This window comes from Puma concolor, chromosome C2, assembly GCF_028749965.1.
Source record: "Puma concolor isolate L17-30 chromosome C2, mPumCon1.1.hap2, whole genome shotgun sequence".
NCBI lineage: Eukaryota > Metazoa > Chordata > Mammalia > Carnivora > Felidae > Puma > Puma concolor.
The window spans coordinates 17,605,995-17,611,994 of record NC_141675.1 but is presented as its reverse complement, the minus strand read 5'-3'; positions in this window follow the sequence as shown (position 1 = coordinate 17,611,994).

The window sequence follows — 6,000 nt, the reverse complement described above, 5'->3', positions numbered from 1 at the left end:
AGCGTGTCTAGCTCTTTCCCAAACTTCATGTCCTAGCATAAATGTCACCTCTTCAGACAGGTCATTCCTGATGATCTTCTCTAAAGTAAAGCCACTTATTTCTTTTTTATTTCATAATTTTAAAATTTGGAAATAATATTAGATTTGCAGAAAATCTGCAATAGTAAAAATATTCCTGTCTGCACTCTGATTATCTAATAGTTAATATCACTGTATTTGCTTTATCATTTTTCACACACACTCACACACACACCTGTATAAACATTTGAGAGTAAGGTGCACACACATTCCTTCTCTATCCCTAAATACTCAGTGTGCATTTTCTAAAAACAAGGACAATCTCTTTTATAACTGTAGTATAACTATCAAAACCAAGAAATTAACACTGATATAACTATTTAATCAGTAGGCTTAATTATCTCATCACTTGTTTAATATCCTATAAAGCAAAAAGAAAAAGACTGATCCCAAATAAATATGATGCTCTCGGTTTTACTGATAATTAACACAAGGACAGCCGGGGGGAAAAATTGCTTCTTTATTCGCTATAAGGCTATTGGGAAAAAAACAGTCCATGAAATTTTTAATATTTCCCGAGAACCCAATGATAAGTTGCTTTTAGAGCTTAGAACCAGGAAAATATTTCTATCCCTTAAAAGTTTGTGCTTTTTCCAGAGAACGGAAAATTTCCCTTCTTGTCCTGTCAGGAAGTTCAAAACTAATTTTGTGGCTTAATAATCTTAACAAGATTAGCTTTCTCTGCTAATAGTTTTCTCTTTCATAGTTTTGATATTACATTTCTATTTTAACGATAATCATCCATCCACTTATCTCTATGCATTCTGTTGTGATCTAGCTCTAACACAGAAACAAATACAGTGAATAATAATGTATAAACATAACAAATAACAATATACAAATAATTAAATCTGCTTCTACATATTCTCATTGTTCTTTAAGTGAGAAAAGTACTGAATTCCAAGGATTGTTTTGCATTTTAAAAATCTTAGTTATTGAAATTTGAAATGATCAATTTGCCTTTAAATTTTTTTTAACGTCTCTATATTTTTTTGAAACACAGAAAGAGACAGAGTGTGAGTGGCGAAGGGGCAAAGAGAGAGGGAGACACAGAATCAAGCAGGCTCCAGGCTCTGAGCTGTCAGCACAGAGACCAACATGGGGCTTCAACCCATGAACCATGAGATCATGACCTGAGCTGAAGTCAGTGCTTAACCGATTGAGCCACCCAGCACCCCTCAATATGCTTTTTAAATTGACTTTAAAAATGAACACATAGGGGCACCTGGGTGACTCAGTTGGTTGAGCTCCCAACTCTTGATTTCGGCGCAGGTCGTGATTTCATGGTTCATGGGTTCAAGCCCTGCATCCAGCTCTGGGCTGACAGTATGGAACCTGCTTAGGATTCTCTCTCCCCATTTCTCTCTGCCCCTCCTCTTCTCTCTCTCAAAAACAAACAAACAAATAAATAATAAATATACATTTAAAAATGAACACATAAAAATGGTCAAACAATGTAATAAATGAACACTATTATTTATCACCTGCTGCAGAACATATTGCTGCAAAAGTTAGCTGCTGAAGCTAAAATTATTTATTATCTCACACCATTTCCAAGGGTCAAGTATCTGGGGGGAGATGGATAGTTCTGGCTCAGCTTGCAGCCAAAGCTGCAGTCATCTCAAGAGGGCTAGAGCTGGAGGGTCCATTTCCAAGCCTATGCAGGTGGTTGTAGGCAGGCCTCAGTTCCTTACCACCTGGGTGTCCCTAGAAGGCTGCTCATGACATAGCAGCTTACTTCTATCACAGAGAAAAGGAAAGGGAACCCAAGACAGAAACTGCAGTGTTTAATAACCAAATCGGGAAGGTTGCCATACTGTATGCCAACCACCTTCATCTCTAATTGTAGAACATTTGCATCACCCAAAAAAGAAACCCTGAAAACCTTTTGCTGCGTCAAAGACACTATGCAGAGAAAACAAGCCACAGACTGAGAGAAAACGTTTGCAGAAGATTTATCTGATATTCAAGATACACAGAGAACTCTTAAAACTCAACAATAAGAAAATGAACAACCTAATTAAAAACGGACAAAAGGTCTGAACAGACATTTCCTCAAGGAACATATACAGATGGCAGGTTAGCATATGAAAGAAAATATCCTCCACATCTGAAGTCGTCAGGGAAACACATATTAAAAGAATGTTGGGATACCCGTGCACACCTATTAGAATGACCCAAATCTGGAACCCTAACAACACCAAATCCTGGCAAGGATGCAAAGAAAAGGAAACTCTCATTCACTGCTGGTGCTTTAGATGACACTTTGACAGTTTCTGATCCTCTTCGGTTATGATCCAACAATTCTGCTCCTTGGTATTTACCCAAAGGAGTTGAAAACCTGGGTCCGCACAAAAGCCTCCACATGGATATCTATAGCAGCTTTTTCCATAATAGTCAAAACTTGGAAGCAACCCAGATGTCCTTCTAGGATGAATGGATTTATAAACTCTAGTTCATCCAGACAGTGGACCATTATTCAACGCCTTTAAAAGACTGTCAAGCCATGAAAAAACACGGAGGAACTTTAAAGTGCATATTAATAAATGGAAGAAGCCAGTCTGGAAAGGATATATATTATATGATTCTAACTGTATGACATCCTGGAGAAGGCAAAACCGTGGAAACAAAGGATTAGGCAAAACTGTGGAAACAAAGGATTAGTGGTTGCCAGGGGTTAGAGGGTAGAAAGGAGCATGAAAGATATTTAGAGCAGTGGAACAACCCTGTATGATACTCTAATGATGGACACATGTCACCCTACATTTGCCAAACCCATAGAACGTACAACAGCTAGAGAGAACCCCAATGTAAAAAATACGGACTTTGGGTGACAATAAGGTATCAATGTGGGTTCATCAACTGTAACAAGCATATCACTTTAGTGTGGGATTTTCATAATGGAAAAGGCCATACATCTGTGAAGGCAAGAGGTATATGGACAATCTGTCCCTTTTGCCCAGTTTTGCTGTGAACCTAAAATGACTCTAAAAAATAGCCTATTTAAAAACCAAAGCAAAACAAAAGAAGGAAGAAAAAGAGACTTTGAATCTATTAACAAGTACTCACTATTCATTCCCTGCTGCCACCAGCCCCTGGAAGACGCTAATTTACTTTCCGTCTCGTTGGGTTTGCTATTTGGGGCCGTTCTCATATAAATTGAACCTTACAGTATGATCCCTGTGTGTCTCCTTTCTTAACTTAGTATAATGTTTTGAAAGTTCTTTCATGTTACAGGCTGCATCAGTACTTTATTCCTTTCTTTATCTGAATATTGGTCTATTGTATGGAAATACATTTGTTTACCATTCCTCACTTTATGGTATTTGTTTCCACTTCTTGGCTATTATGAATAATGCTTTCATAACATTCATGTACACATTTTTGTGAGCATGTTTCCTGTTTTCTTGGGTATATATCTAAGATAGGAATTGCTGGGTCATTTGGATAACTCAGTACTTAGTATTTTGAGGAACTTCCAAGCTGTTTTCCACAATGGCCATACCGTCTTATATCTTCACCAGCAATGTGTGAAGGTTTTGGTTTCTCAACATCCTCACCAGTGCTTACTATTGTCCATATTTTTAAAAAGTATTATTATTCTTATTATACCCTTCCAAGTAGATGCAAAGTGGTATCTCAGTGTGGTTTTGATTTGGATTTCCGCGATGACTAATGATGTTGAGCATCTTTACACGTGCTTATTGGACATTTGCATATATTCTTTGGAAAAATGTCTACTCAAACCTCTTGCCAACTTTAAAATTTAGTTATTTGTTGGGGCGCCTGGGTGGCGCAGTCGGTTAAGCGTCCGACTTCAGCCAGGTCACGATCTCGCGGTCCGTGAGTTCGAGCCCCGCGTCGGGCTCTGGGCTGGTGGCTCGGAGCCTGGAGCCTGTTTCCGATTCTGTGTCTCCCCCTCTCTGTGCCCCTCCCCCGTTCATGCTCTGTCTCTCTCTGTCCCAAAAATAAATAAAAACGTTGAAAAAAAAATTTAAAAAAAAAAATAAAATTTAGTTATTTGTCTTTTTTTTTTCCATGGAGTTGTGTCATTTATATCTTCTGTATATAAAACTCTTTATTAGATATATGATCTGCAAATCATATACCTCTAAGGGTTAGTGGAGGATTTTAAAGGAAGTGGAAAACAGCCTATCTTTATGGCATTTTTGTAACACAACAAATCACTTTTACTTTCATAATTGATGCTACCCCTGGAAACCCTCCATGAAACGACTATACTTTCTTGAATCTCAAACTGTAGACCATTCATTACGCTATTTTCTACCCAAACCTGATAATGATGTATACTTGTGTTTAATGAATCATATCTATCACACTTGGTTTTGGCATAGAATGTTTCTTAGAGTCATGGTCCACGTGGGAAATAGAGCAAGTGAGGCCTGGGAACAGAATCAGCTAGAAGGCAGGTGAGGGAACTCAAACAGGAAGAAGGAAAAGAGAAAACTTGAGTGGGATTGTCCAGCTGGACTATGCAGAGCATTCCAAATACTTGTGAAAACCAACAGTGGGATCATGCCATCTGCAAGGTGGCGAAATGACAATGTCTGCAAAACCAGAAGTCCTCCCAGCTTCAGATTAGCATCCGAATCAATTTCCAACTGATGGTTGTAACAATTTCCCCAAGAGTTGAGCCCATGTGCATATAACTAGAGCCAACCGTTCTAAGCAAAATAAAAAAGTATTTATGTAGATATTCTAAAGGAAATTACAGATGAAAAGTAAGAAGTGGAAACTATCCTATGCAAATTTCTAAACCAGTTTTTTTTTTTTTAAAGAAACGTAAAATAATTAGACTTACCCAGGGTGTTTAACCACTTGTAATTATAGCTTTTCCTTTGTGCCTTGCCTTGCTAATATTTCCACCATTTCAGAGGATGTGATAATTGGGCAGGACATGTCCTCAGGCAGTGGATAAGCCTTGCCAGGCCACAGCCATCCCAGTAAACACTGGTGTGGAGGCCCACCTAAGGTGGAGGGAGTTACTTGAGGACACATCACAGGTGGCAGCCAGGAGAAGTAAATAATTCCAACTGTAACCAATTTATTGTACAAACTGAAGTATAAACATGAAACTATTATATTTTTCTCAAACCACTGGTCCCAAATGCCTAAGTCAAATCTCTCTTCTTTACCAGGTGCGAGATCTCTTAACAAGAACTTTGGGTAGATTCCCTAACTTCTGGGGTACTTTCAGTTACTTTCACCTATTTAAAATCCATCGAGTTTAAATTTTCATTGCATCTCCCATTCAGACCTCTCTCCCTGATCACAAGCCAGTCTTTGAGCTGAGGAGCTTTAATTGGGAGAGAGCATGGCCTGAGCTTACTTCTCTTCTCAGAGAAGCACCTAGGACTCAGTATTTGCTTTTTCTTCCATTTTCAAGGCAAAACTCCCTTCTCCTCTGGTCTTGGGGGCTGGGAGGGGAAGGGAGGAGGAAGGGCAAATTCTCAAAATTAACTGCTTTTGGGGCGCCTGGGTGGCGCAGTCGGTTGAGCGTCCGACTTCAGCCAGGTCACGATCTCGCGGTCCGTGAGTTCGAGCCCCGCGTCAGGCTCTGGGCTTATGGCTCAGAACCTGGAGCCTGTTTCCGATTCTGTGTCTCCCTCTCTCTCTGCCCCTCCCTCGTTCATGCTCTGACTCTCTCTGTCCCAAAAATAAATAAATGTTGAAAAAAAAAAAATTAACTGCTTTTGAGGCACCTAGGTGGCTCAGTCAGTTAAGTATCTGACTCTTGATTTTGGCCCAGGCCATCATCTAATGGTTTGTGAGATTGGGCCCTGAATCAGGCTCTCTCTCCCTCTCTCTCTCTCTCTCTCTCTCTCTCTCTCTCTGCCCCTCTCGTGCCTGTGCTCGCTTGCTCTCCCTCTCTCTCCCCACGCCCTTCTGAAAAATAAGTAA